This window comes from Barbus barbus (genome assembly GCF_936440315.1).
Source record: "Barbus barbus genome assembly, chromosome: 21".
NCBI lineage: Eukaryota > Metazoa > Chordata > Actinopteri > Cypriniformes > Cyprinidae > Barbus > Barbus barbus.
In genome coordinates, this window is record NC_136749.1 from 16,454,189 (window position 1) to 16,469,091 (window position 14,903).

At 37.4% G+C, this 14,903-nt stretch overlaps 1 protein-coding gene and 1 pseudogene across 3 annotated transcripts in view; one reads left to right on the forward strand and one right to left on the reverse strand.

Annotated features, from left to right (window-relative positions):
• On the reverse strand, nt 1-7,614 carry LOC306887809 (protein lifeguard 2-like; annotated as a pseudogene). The gene is made up of 10 exons: nt 7,388-7,614; nt 2,663-2,957; nt 2,343-2,420; nt 1,302-1,355; nt 1,130-1,220; nt 1,000-1,037; nt 795-882; nt 623-712; nt 495-542; nt 1-282 (listed from the first exon to the last, which is right to left on the reverse strand). The product of its transcript is annotated as a protein lifeguard 2-like (transcript).
• The window catches only part of LOC306887222 (zinc fingers and homeoboxes protein 2-like), a 14,983-nt gene continuing 5,270 nt past the window's right edge, over nt 5,191-14,903 (forward strand). Inside the window, exons 1-2 of one of the 2 annotated variants that reach the window (XM_079444807.1) lie at nt 5,191-5,666; nt 8,605-8,704. The gene's annotated coding sequence lies outside the window, so the exon portion shown is untranslated. The remainder of the gene's footprint in view (nt 5,667-8,604; nt 8,705-14,903) is intronic. The other variant, XM_079444808.1, reaches the window with a different exon arrangement.

Genomic DNA, 14,903 nt, shown 5'->3' on the forward strand with positions numbered 1-14,903 from the left:
TAACCTCTAATATGTTACAGACACAATGAAGCTATATGTTTAAAAAGTGGAGTAAAAATGTGTCTCAAACCCTAATAGTCTACATGAGACAGGTGTTGAGTGGGGCAGCAATCATGATGTTCATAAACCACATCAACGACAAAGTCCGATTAATTGAAGCAATAATAAGAAAATTGTGATAATATCAAGGTACAAGTTCAGAGCAGCAAAGATGTACTCTTCTGGATTGATGCTGTATTTGTGCTTTCCACCCAGTATGAGCTGTGTGTCCATCACCAGGTACTAAGAATGGAAAAAGTAAAGGAGAGACAGTAAGATAAGAACAGTAAATACTATTACTGTTACACACAATAGAAGATTGTTGGCAGACCATATCAATACTGCACCAACCTAATAAGTAATACAGTATAACAGGAAGCCCTCCTAGATTTATGCATATACATTTTGACAAAGCTACACTGGATAAAACATGACTAAGAAAGATGTGTTCTTACCAAAGAGAAGATCAAAGTCCCCAGTGATGCATAAAAGATGTACAAATACTTTGAAACATAAAAATCAGCATGAATTAATATGAACAATTAACATCTTTGATAAGAGGATAACATATTAGTTGATTTACCTGTGATCTCAGAATTGCACAGAGTAATGCAAATGAAAACAGCGTCCAGCATAATACCCATATGCTCCCTGACAGAGCTGTGAAGTCCCACTAAAAACAAGCATAGGTATGTTTTTACTTTATAACTCAAATGTTTGATAAAACAGTACATACAGCCAATTTTATAACTTACTTTCGACTGCCGTGAAAACAAACACATTGCAAGAGACATCAGAGCAGTTGCACCCACCGCCCAGAGCACTGCCTCTGCTGAATAGTACCTGAATAGTAATAACAATTCCTTACTATAACACTGGCTGTGAAACTAACGTTTTTGAATAATTGAAGTGCAGGTTTTTGAGTAACTGAAATGCATTTAAATGAGGCTTTTTACTCACACTACCACTGATCCAAGGAGAAAGCCTTCTACGATTGTCTGTGTGGGAAAACAGCACTTAGCATTTACAAAATGATCACATTAAATCCTTACCGCAATTAAATACTACAGTGGCTCTGTGTTTTACTTACAAATAGCGCTAGGAAGATGAAGTTTAAGGGAAATTTGCGACGTATGTCACCACAACAGGTGAGCACAAAGATTAGAACAAACGTTGCACACCTTGTGAATTTTGAAGTCAGTGTAACATATGAACGCAATACATGCATATTAAGATGTGCAGAACAAAGAAGAAGTGCTCACATCATAGTGTAGGTAAACCAGTATGTGTCTTTCACCCAGTTCTTGAGTGTCTCCCTATAGGAAAAGGGCATATATGTCAACATTAATATACATTACTGTTCAAACTTTTGAGGTTGTAATATTTTTTTTATGTTTTCAAAAGAAGGCTTTTATGCTTAAGGATGATTTACTTGATAAAAAATACAAGTAAAGTAATATTGTGAAATATTAACACAATTTTAAATAATTTTTTTTTATTTAAATATAGTTTGAAATGTAATTTATTCCTGAAGGCAAAGGTGTATTTTCAGGAGCCATTACTCCAGTCTTCAGTGTCATGATTCTTCAGAAATCATTCTAATTTGGTACTCTAGAAACATTCCTTACTATTATCAGTATTAAACATTTCTGTATTTTAATTCATTTTACTTATGAATTTATTTTGAAAACTGTGATACATTTATTTAGTGAATCTTTTACTCATAAAAAAGTTCAAAGAACAGCATTTATTTAAAATTTTAATCTTTTGTGGCGTTATAAATGTTTTACTGTCACTTATGATCAGTTTCATTTATCAATGCTGAATAGAAATATTAATTTCTCAAGAAAATTTTACCCCAAATGGCAGTACTTTTGTTTTTGCCTGCACATTTTAGAGTGGCCTTTTATTGTGGCCAGCCTAAGGCACACCTGTGCAATAATCATGCTGTCTAATCAGCATCTTGATATGATCTTGATATACCTGTGAGGTGGATGGATTATCTCGGCAAAGGAGAAGTGCTCACTAACACAGATGTAGACAGATTTGTGAACAATATTTGAGGGAAATAGGCCTTTTGTGTACATAGAAAAAGTCTTAGATCTTTGAGTTCAGCTCATGAAAGATGGGGCAAAAACAAAAGTGTTGTGTTTATATTTTTGGTCAGTGTATATATATTAACTGACATAAAGACAAGTCTAAGTTAAGTCTATTAAGTAACACTTAAGTACACTTCATTATCTGTGATTTGTGTTTTGAAATGGTTTGAAATAGGTGTGGCACATAAACACCAGTCAACTCACCAAAAATGAAAAGCACAGATGATTCCAGCAGTTATTAAAGTTGAACCATAAGTGTCAAATACACGTTTCTTATGAAACCTACATGAAGCACATTTGAACACAAGAAACATGTTTTTAGCATTGACCATTCCCATGTGCATGACATTGCTGATAGCTAAAAGTAGGCTACATAGGCTCTTGTATTATTATTAAAATTTGATTATACACCTAATATATACACATAAATATAGGTTATACATAAATTTCATTTGTGAAAATGTTTAAGTGATATTTCTGTAATAGCAAAACCGAATGATTAAATTCAAGAGAGCACAGCTGACCTCTTCTTATGGTAGCATCTGAAAAGCAGTTCTCATCTTCAAATCCCAGAGAGTATTCTGGCGGAGTGCCGTCTGGAATCCCCTTATTGACATGTTCAACAATGGGGGCATCATGCCAGCGATGGGCTGCTCAGTGGGGGGCATCATGCCAGCGATGGACTGCTCAGTGGGGGGCATCATGCCAGCGATGGGCTGCCCAATGTTACCCTGTGTTGCATTAGGATAATGCGGAGGGTAATAGGGGTTATACAGAGGGGGAGGCTGCTCTCTGTTCATATTGTATCTCTCAGCAAACCTAAGTAAAAGTATAGACACAACTTAGAAAATCAAGTGTAGCCATGTAATGATATATGATTAAGATCTAAAATTCATTTATGTATTTAAGATGTAAAATCAATTAATGTCAAATTCTCTTATGCTAAATTGTTATAATTTTCATCTAATACACTAATGTTACATAACATTGTAACATTTTGTTCACATTAGAACTGCCACTTACCTTTCAGTCTGGTACCCCTCTGCTTCCTGTTATGAGTTGTGTAGGGCAAAGTTTATTCTCGATGAGTTTGTCTCCAGAGGGACAGGACTTTGCATAGTTTATCAAATCAATACACATTCATGAAAACCAAGTTCATGTGTGGGATTTTTTTTTTTTTTTAGATTTCACAATGAAATGAACACTGACATAATATAAGTACCTCTACTGAGTGTTTTTGTTTCTATCATTTAGACTATATGAAAATAAAAAGCCAATGCTTTACTTAATTAGAGGACAACCTCTTTGTGGTGTGATTAATTGACCATATGCACGGAGCGCTATTTAGATAAAGATAAACCAGCTCGTAATCTTCCGGTGAATCTCATTTTATATGTGCTATATAGGTAGAGACTCTCACAGAAACATCTCCTGCCTCATTCTTATCATAAACTGAGAAACAAAATAATTGCAACACTGTAAATAATGACTGCGGAATTAACATACAGTTTCATGCTATTAAAGAACATATAATTATATATGTAGAGTCTGGTAATCCCAGGAAAGTACTCACGTAAGTATAACTGTACATTTAAATGCTGACAAATAAACACTATTTTAACTGTTTATGCTAATCTCTTAAAGGACATTGTAATGGTATTCTTGATAATCAATATCTTACCTTCATAGCCATGAACACATTTTTAAAATCTAATACAAATTTTAAAGCATTTATTATTTCTCAACTCTGTGGTGAAATTCCCATTATTAAAGGTTCACTTTTCATTCATGAAGACTTTTAAGATGAAAATGAAATTAGCGTTATAACCAGGAGATGGCAGTATAGGATAAATCATTGGCTGCAGCTGCCATTTCAACTTAGTTTTTCACGCCTTTTGATTTATTATAAAATAAATATTTTAACAAATTTAGAACTTTGTCCAATGAAGTATAAAGTATAGCAAGTGCAGGAAGTCACAAAGTCACAGCCTATAATGCTGAATTATTTAAATACCTAGGCTATAGTCAAATACAAATTAAATAAATTGTTATAACACATAAATAATGCATTCAAAAAATTGATTAGTTCACCCCAAAATGAAAATGATTTTTTTTGCCTACCATCATGTTCTCCGATTTAATAAAGCGAGGAAGCTCCTAAAATGACAAAAGACATCATAAAAGCATAATAAAAGTTGTTTTAAATCTGGGCCTATTCCTCACACAAAGCTGTTGCATGGATTCAGATGATTTGGAATATAGTGCATAGTACTGCTTTTTGTCTTTTTTTTTCTTGAGCTGGTCAGGTCCTGCTTATCTTTCACCTTTCACTAAACCCTACCTTTACTGTTGCATAAGAAATCAAATCTGTGAACAACAGGAAGGTGAGAATCAATTACTTTAAAAAGGAACAAATATTAAAACATTAACAGATTTGATTAATTTTCATATTTTATTGCATATATTTATTTCTAAGGGAAATTTGCATTCTATCAGCAGGGACTCCCGTCATTGCATGTCCTGTAGATGGCGTTAAATATATTGACAACTAAATGTGCAGGTGTGCTACCTGAATAAAACATGTGCCCATACGTTAAAATCAACGACAAACAACAAAGATCAAGAAAATGACCATTAATAATTCATTAGCTGCTTATTTGTATGTAAATATATGCAAACACTGGCGGATCTGTCCTGATTAATGAATAATTCATAAGCTTCTGCAGCAGCAGCGTTCATGTCCACTGCGTCAAGCGTCTTACAATTTCCCTGTGTTATATGTTACTCTATTCCTGGCTTTTGAGTGTATTTTAATCTTTACAGTTTTAATCTTTTCAGCATTTGGCGGGGTGCCACTAACTTAGATAAGAAAACGTCCGCGAGATAGGTTTCCATGGCGACGTATGTATTCCAGCAAGAGTTTCTTCGAGTTGTAATGCGTCTCGATTTAAAAGTCGACCTGGTTGTTTTGATGCACAACTGTAGCAAGGCTACGGGCAAAACGTGGGAGGGGATGGGGATGGGGATGAGGAGAGAGAGAGAGAGAGAGAGCGAGAGAGGATGGGAGGAGTGAACGAGAGAGAGATCCGCTCAGCCACTGGCCTTCACCAGAGTGCTTAATATTCAATGACCTGTGACCCAAACTCACGCAGGGGACGTCAAAACAACAGTGGTTTAATCATCTCAAAGAAGGAAGCACAGGGCGAAGTGAACTACTGCTCTTGCACTCGAAGCCAGCGCTTGCCATCGGCGGTTTTCAAACTTTTGTTTTTGAGGATTCGTTCCCAGAGTCGGGATGGAACCGCGTCTTGTATCGTATGCAAATACGTCTGCTGACGTAGTTGATCATGTGGGTTTTGGCGTAGATCCCCCTGCGATCGCCAATTTTTTTCGGCTGTTGTCTTTAGAATTCGGCAGAATCGTTACAATCGTGCGCTCCTGTAGGCTGTACACGTGGAAAAGTACGCAATTTCGGAGTCTAGCTGTCAATAACCGCACATCCCAGCGTTTCCGTTGGTTGGTAGGCAGGTAAGAATGGCTGAATTATTCGTGTCGCTTGAAAAATTAGCAAACAAGCCTTAAAGTTGCGGGCGCGTTTGAATACACACAATAAGTAGTTGAGCCGTAGAGTGCTTCTGATGTCAGTTGTTTATTTCAGCTGAACTTTGTTTGCCCAGGGCATATTGTAGAAAGTGAGCACCAGAATAACCGCGTCGACCTGACCCGATAACCTCAGTTTTAATGTTTCCTGTGATTTGGTGTGGCTTGCGGAAAGTTTCATAGAATGGTTAAAGTTATGCAGCAATGGGCGCGAGAACATGTCTACTTCTCTGATGTCGAAATAAGCAACAAAATATGGCTACCAATGTCGACATGGCGTTACGTCGGTCCAAGTGATTTTTATAGGAGACTGTTTTGCCTCCACGAACCTCTCTTTTTTGTTGTACGCCATGATCGGGAATCTATTCCGAACTAAGAATGATTTATTCATGCGCTTGTATGAAGTGAGCATGGCACGCGACTACTTTGATTTCGGCTCGGTGTCGTATGATGCAGGCAGTGGTGACGCCTTCCACGACCATACTGCATGGCACACGCATCAGACGCGAGCCTCATTGCAGCACTGTGCTCACATCTGTGATAGTTCCCAAAATTGTCGCATCCATACTACTAGAGACTCGTAGCACCCTATATAGAGCAAATTAATTTCTTAAGCTGAATTTACTACTCAGTAAGTGCTGATCTGAGTTGTTCAAAATTCTTAATATAGCATATGCATCGTAAATCATCTCGGCCAGTATTCCTAGGACACTTCAGGTGATTCAAGTGTCAAACTAACGGCCCACGTGTGAAATTTGCTTCAGTGTCCAGTCACACATTTCAAATGCTTTCCCAAGGAATGAGTACAGACCAAATCTCCCATCTGTAAGATATGCTTGACTGTTTACTTATAACTGACAGGCCTGTCCTACTTTTTCATGTAGTCTGCTGTTGGCTGGAAAATCACTTTTAGAATATTCCTCCAACGTGGTTTAGTGGGAGAGTGTAAAGTTAAGCAGTTTTGTAGAATCAGAGGGTTTTCTTGAGTTTAAATAAAGTCATACTTGGCAATAAAGCACTTACTGAATCTGATTCATTTTGAAAAGGGGCATCTGTATCTTTAACTCTTGCAGCAACTTAATTATTGAGTCTTAAATCATCACAATTCCCTGTTCCTTGGTATATTACTCAGCGTAAAATACTCTGTTTGTGTTCTTACCACATGCTCCATCATCTCACAGACTGTATATAATCTGAGGTTTGGTTGAGTTTACAGCATAAGGCTAAATGAGAGAAAATCACTGGTTGCTCATGTTTGTTGACTTTATCTAGTAATTTATTTAGGATTAGTACCACTCTTCATTATGTTGTTTATTAATCTGAAACAAGCTGATCTCTGGAAACTGTCTTGGAACTAAACAGAATATTGTTAATATACACACTATAAAGAAACCGCTATTCTCATGTGTTTGAAGTTATCTGTTTCCCATTGTGCTCACTGAAGGGCATTCAGATACAGTTTCACTGAAGTTTATTCTGTAGGCCATTTACTAAACATTCTCCTTCTGCCTGGCACAAATACACTTGCCAACCTTTAGCGTTGACCTTGTGGGTCGTAGTATGGAAACAGCTCTCATTACAAAGGTTTATTCATGCAACCAAAACTGAGGCAACTTTTACAAAGTAGTGACGCATATTGTCAAAAGTACAACTCTGCTTGAGTTGCTTTGGCATAAAATGTGGTTTGTGCCAGGTGACTGGCTGGATTCAAAATGGCTGCCCGCGTTTGTGAGGAGCTGACGTCTTTGAGGAGGTGGTTGCTGCTGCCTCTGCCTCGTAGCTCGTGCTGTCGGTGACTAAGCCGACAGTCGCTGATGTCACAGCCGTGGGCTGGGCTCCCGTGAAAGCTGTGTTCTCTTTCGGTACTGGTGGTCATGACTCCACTGAAAGCAGAGCCTTTTTGTGAGGCAGTCTGGCCTCACATTGGAGCCAGGTTATTTATTAGTCATCACTACTAAAGCTATTAATTTCCCTCTGCGTTCATGTCTTGAAAAAGGGAGAGTCAGAACTTATGTGTGCTACCAGCTGAAGTTGCAGTTGAAGGTGGCATACTATCTTATTGTTTTGTTTTTTTACTAGGCCGCTGCATGATGAGTACAACAAATCATGATTCATCACTTTGTCATATCTTGCAATCATTTCTTGTATATGATTATTATTATATATTCGAGCATGTCGAATGCGTTTGAGTGGCAGTGGAAGCAGCTGGGCTTCTTACTAGAACTAGGCCTAAAGAAAATAAAACAATCCATTTGAGATGGTTGTTTTCCTAAAGGGAGAGAAGCGTTCAACTTTTTGCAGTCGCTCGCTGTTGAGCAGCCTCTCTGTTGCCAATATTCTGCCCTACTTTTGCAGTCGTGACCCAGCTTTTTTGGAGGTGTAATGGAGATGCTGCATATAACTATACTGACCATAATATTGAGTAGCAGGACAATAAAAATTCTTAACAAATTACACAGATGTTTTTTCATTTGCATGTGCAGGCGGATACATTTTAAAGCTTGTAGATCCTCAAGTGACTTGAACTACATTCACCTTGTGTCTGAGGTGGCGTGTAATTTTTAGAGAAGCTAAACTGTTATAGCAACTGTGAAAGATGGTGTTTCTCCATCAGGGACATGAAATAAAATGATTCAGGCCTAAAGACTGCTTGAGTCTTATCAGTGCACTCACCTGAACTTACAGTATGGAGAAAAGAAAATAAGGGTTTGCAGTCAACAATATTTGTCACTTGGAGTGTCTATTTTTAGCTTCGAGAGGAAGTTTATTATTTTTGAAGCAGTGCCTCTGAGGTCTTGTCAGAAATGGTGGTGTTTAGATGAACTTCTAAGATACAAATACCAATTCAACTGTTCTTTTTTTATAGGTAAGGAGAAGCTGGGTCAAAAAGGTGGCAGAGTAGGAAAACTTGCCACATGGGACCTTATAAACATTGTACTCCAAAAAGGGGAGACCATCATTGACAGGTGGGCTTCTGATTTAAAAAGATTTATGATGATAATGTAGTGATATCGTGAGTCCAAATTGAGCACAACATTGATGTTTTTACAGCAGAGACAGATCATGCTTCTAGTGCCCTCATTCATGAGCTTAAATAATTCAGTCATACAATGTAATTAAATAAGTTTTCATCCTGTAGAGGATTTCAGACTTTAGAAAGCGATAGATAATAGCTCAGAATGTGCTTGTACCAATGAAAAGATAAACAGTAGTCAGTGAAGATGGTCCATTTTGATGTGAAATTATAACTTCAGAGCTCTTCTTAGTTGTATGCCTGAGCTGAGTTGAAGAATGTACCCACTCCTCGTGTCTCTTTTCAGACAGCTCACATATTTTTCAGTTCTCTGCTTGTAATGTTTTTCCTATAAATCTACTAACACTTGTAGATGCTAGATAATAAATATATAAAGGAATCTTGAAATGATTTGACTAAATGCAAATGAGCTAGAGATGCATCGTAATTAAATTTATGACTGATGTGGGTATAATTAATAATTATAAGTATAATTATTTTCATATGATGTCCAATAAGCAATAAATTCCTTATATATACATGTTATATTGTGTTTAAACAAATGTATTAAAAATACTATAAAATAAAAATCAATCAGTTTAAATACAAGTGATTTTAGGCATCACAACATTAGAATTGACAGTATGAAAATAGTACGAAAAATGACCACAAAGGAAATCTAAATGTAAAAATAACGGCCGATAACCAATATGGTACTTATATACAGGGCTCCAAACTGCGACTAAAATGGTCGCATTTGCGACCAAAAATATTAATTTGCGAGTGAAGTTTTTGCTGAGGTCGCCACTGGCGACTATATATAATTTGCATGAAAGGACTTTTTTCCCGATTGTTTTGCGCTCACATCTTTTGTTATGTTCACGTATTAAACTTACATAAGACGATGCGCATCAAAGTTTTACTGGAAAAGAGTTTCAAACAGTCCTCGTCTCTGCCGCACACAGTCTGCTGAACGCAGTGAGAGAGACCTGAAAGGTGATAATATAAACACCAGTACCCCGCGTCCACACGGTCCGTGTATGTATGGGAAGCCATTCAAACCAAAAGTGGGACGAGACAGCGGGGGTTTACAGAGCTCGCGCCGCGCTGACATGTCATCTGCGCGGTTCAATGGTCCGAGCCGCGCGGCCGATTTGTCAGCGCAGCGCGGACGTGTTTCCTAGCGACACCCAATGGGCAGCGCGGCGCGAACAATCCTCACCAGCGCTGCGCTGACCAATCTAAACAGATACAAGTTCATTTGGCGCCACTCAATTACATTTTACCCATAAACCTCTGCTATTATTAATGTAAATGAGTGAGGTAAAATGGCTAGGCGCATTGTAGAAACAATTTTAACTACTCCTGACATTTTGAATGGAATTGAGGAGGCTCTAGGGGACAGAGACATTCATTCAGAAAATGAGAGACGAAGACTTTTTAACCGTTTGCCACAAACCAGACCCATTCCAGTTCGCACGTAACTTCAGTGGTGAGGCCTCACGGGGAACTGTAAACATGAGAAGAAGGTAAAATAGTGAATAACAATGTATATGCTATTCGTCTAGCAAAGTATTTGCATTTAGTCATAGACATAGTTACACAAGTGCACAATTGCACAGGTGGTCCCTTCATTAGAGAAGTGTGTCTATTGACCTCCCCGGAAACCACAGTTGTAGCCTACCAAAGGGAATGGCTAGAGTCCAACTCCTAAATAATGGTTAATAACCAGGTCAATAGACACACTTCTCTAATGAAGGGACCACCTGTGTTTCTTTGGCACCTAAAGGAAATAAGAAAATGCAATTGTGCACTTGCATTTTCATTATCTAATTCAGAAATAACATATCTTACTTCAGGCAGTTAAATACTCAATTATAGGCTAACTATGTCTATGACTAAATGCAAATACTTTGCTAGACGAATAGCATATACATTGTTATTCACTATTTTACCTTCTTCTCATGTTTACAGTTCCCCGTGAGGCCTCACCACTGAAGTTACGTGCGAACTGGAATGGGTCTGGTTTGTGGCAAACGGTTAAAAAGTCTTCGTCTCTCATTTTCTGAATGAATGTCTCTGTCCCCTATTCCCCGCGGCTCGGACCATTGAACCGCGCAGATGACATGTCAGCGCGGCGCGAGCTCTGTAAACCCCCGCTGTCTCGTCCCACTTTTGGTCCGGATCGCGCGAGCGGAGAGTATCGCACTTAATGCTCAGGCGCGATCTCTTTAGCACCTCAGTTAAAGCAGCAAGTGAACCCATTATATATTTCCATTTACTACTATAGTATGAAATGAACATGATCAAAAGGTAGGCAATAAGAAAGCCTATAGTACAACTTACTGAAATGTTTTATGTAAAAGCTCATTCAGTGTTTCAAACTGAGGAAATGTATAAAGCTTGTAAACATTGCATTGTAATACATTTACCTCAGAATAACCACTCAGTGTCCATAAACTCATCAGTCAGCTAGAAAAATAACTATAAAGAGGAGCGTTTTGCTATATTCATGCGCTGTTGCATATTAATATTTTTACTTATTCTGTTGTACATGATTCAACTCCTATAAAATTGCATTTTACTAATGAAGAAAAACAGACTGAATGTGTGAAAGACATGACAACATTTATAGCATGCACTGCACTCAGTTGCCAAGTGATGCTTATGGTCCATGATATTGGTACAGATTCTGTGTAACAAACAATTTTTTGTGACTGTATATTTCAAGTTGTAAAAGACATTTAATTCACACTTTAAGTGAACCTTAGTCCCCCGGTCGACCTGATCATCTACAAGATGGATTAAAATGCTGATAAAGCCTAGAAAAGATAAGACATAAACACATGACAAAATGATTGAAATGTTAAAATAGGGGGGAAAAATAAAATGATAATAATAAAATAAACCACTTTTTTTCCTGTGGCACCTAAAAAAATAATTTGGCGCCTAAGTTTTTCTTTTATAGGAGCCAATGGCTCCTTACTCGATTTTTTTTGTCTGGAGCCCTGTATATATCATGCAGCCTTAAGGTCTTTGCACTCAGAGTCCAAAATTTCTGCACATTAAAAAATAAATGTTACCTCACGTTGTTTCAATTGCGTTTACACATTGCCTCCGAAACTTTCGTCTATCATAAAACAATTCGGCTCAGGTTCGATTTTCTGTGTTTTCACATAAGTAGCAAGCATTTTAATATAGGAAAGGATGACAAATACGGAAAAAAACGCATAAAAAATTTCGGACTCAGTGTGCAAGGACCTATTAAAATGAGCAGCTGTGGCATCATTGCACAACAAGACAATTGTGATTTAATTTTCTATTCACATCAGCATGTTGGAATGCATTAGATCAGACGAGGATAGCTATAAACATCTCTAAAGTGGTTGTGTTGGTGTGGAGTCATGCAGAGCTTTCGATCTTAGTGGGATCTGTGTTATTCGGGCCTCTTATGTGTCATGACTGAAACTCACAGATGGATGACTGCAGTGATCACTGTCCAGTGGTATGAATCTGATATCCGTTAAGCAAACTTGTTGTCGAGCATATCAGAGGCTTAGTATAGCCTGCCTTTTTTGTTTTATAAGGAGTTTTCCAGAGAAGGCAGAAAAAAAGAGTTGACATTCATGTCCGAACTGGCTGTGGTTAGTGTTGTATAAATGTTATCTAGTCATCAGATCAATAGAAGCTGTTGAGAATGATTAAAACCGGTTTAATGTCATTGTTCAATGAAAACATTTGCCAATGTAGATACACAGCCATGTCAACCAACCGGATTAGCATTTTATTTAACAAAGTATTTCATCCAAGGCTCATAGATGCAGTGCTCAAACATCACCCTGATCTCTTGATCCTCAGCGTGACCCTTTCCATGAGTATTTCATAACTCTCTGGGACAGCAGCCATATAACTTCGTGGTCGAGCACAGAGATTTGGTTTCTTTTGAAGACATTGTATGCTTCTGAGCAGCTAGACCTTTACAGATGGCTTTAGCAGGAACGCCATGCCCTCTGTCTCTGGTTACTTGGTCAAAATTAAGCATGGTTTTCCCTGCATAAGTGACCAGTTTCAAACTAATGTGCTGTGGTTCATGAAAAAAATCTTTTGTTTTCATTGGATATTGATTTCAGATCATATGTTCTTTTTAATTGTACTTTTTGCCACAGAATGAGTCTCTGTGTGACTACACAAAGCAATTTCCATGAATAGGTTGCAGTTTGGTGTCCCATTACGTTTTCTCAAAGCTCTAGAGGAACAATTTTCAGGTTTTGTTTTTTAAATGGTGATAAAGTTTTGACATGTTACATGACTTTTAGCCAAAAGGTTATCTAAAATTAGATTAACCTTTGTGGTTTTAAATGCAGACTTTGATCACCATTTGAACAGACATTTTGGCCTTCAACTGTGGCCAACAATTAAAATGATACAACACTGTAATTTTGTCATAATTGTGAATTAACGGTAAATTAATTGTAGCAGAGCTGTTTTAATCAGTAAATAATTATAATTCATTAAAAAACAATATTTTACTGTATCCCATATTTTGTGTGCAACCTTGTTAGTTACTTTTCTGAAATATTTTTTTGTTATTGTTCAGAAATATAAACATTTTTGATGTTTAAATTCATGTTTATTACTTGGAAAAAGTAAAGTGTATTTGTACATGTCCCACATTTTGGTAATAGGGTTGTAAAAGATGCAGTCTTTATAAAACGAGTAGAAAATAAATTCTCATGTAATATTTTGTCTGACTTTCTGAGGCTGACAATCAGTTTTTTTTCCCCCTAAAGGTTAAGCACACCTTCTCACTGGTCATTTGCAGAAAAATATAAAAAAATACTTTTTTCATACTTTCATTTGTAATCTATTAATGCAACGTGTCAGGAAATTAACATGCAACTGGACATTTATTTTTATTTCTGTGTTCTCAGTATCAACAAGATGCACATATTAGCTTTTAAATTTAGTTTTGCTTCCTCTGAATAAGCATAATTAATGCACCCACTCGTACTGATTCACGAAACATGCATCAGCATACACACAAGTATACAGATCTAGAATTAATAGGATGAATACAATATCTCAGTGTGGGTTTCACCCCGAAAGAACAGGCTTGGCCAAAAATAGGAATGCGGAACGTTCCTCATCTGGATCTCTGTGGAGAAAATCCCTCCCACCTGCTGCTGGGCCGTTTCCATGACAACGCATGAGTCCAGCTTTTTCAAGACCTGTCCCTTGGTACCCCCAAATCACTGAAAGCCTGGACACCTACCCATAGGACTTTGCTCTGAGCTCTGTGTCATTTTCCTGCTGCAAAACTACTTCATCCTCACATTATACCCACATTCATCCTCATGTAGACAAACGATTATTTTCTCTCTTAAACAGTGTTTAGTTCTTGTTACTACAACCTTGAAATGGAATGTGTTGAACTACTGTTTAATAAAGAATGTTACTGAGCATCAGGTATCACTGCTGCTGTGGATCCATAGACCTTTCATCCAGATCACCTCATCCTAATATTCAAAAGGAGTCAGCAGTGCCTGCATTTTAAGTCTTAAAATTGGTGAAGGGGGTGTGATCTATACCAATTACACTCAACAATTTTGTCAGTATTAAAATGAAAAATAGCACTCAGTGTACATCTGTGGAGTGCTGCAGGCTTATAGAGCCCCATTTGATGAGATTTAAATTAATTCTGCCTCAATCCCAAATTCAGCCCCCCCTACTGTGCTCCACAGTATTAACAGAGCTCAGTCTCCGCCCCTTCACAGCGGCTTCTCAGCAACATCCTCTCCTGGAAACACGCGAGTTAATGCATGTGAATCCATACAGGAGAACCAATATGTATTTTTCTGTTTTGCAACAGGCTACCATAGTATGTTACAGAAACTGTGCTTCATGCGAACACCCTCCAGTTTGTGTTAACATTTAGTAGTTTATTGCTCTAGTATTGATGTTACATTAGGTAGTCAATAGACAAAACTTTCTCAAAATTGTCAAATTCTTTCATTTAAATTCTAAGATTATGATTTTTTTTCTTTTTGATAGTTTTTTTTTGTTAATTGCCTTTAGCACAGTCTTAAATCCACAGGATTCTGTGTTTTCTTGTGTCAGTAACAGCTATTGAGACTTGCGGCTAAGTAATGTTT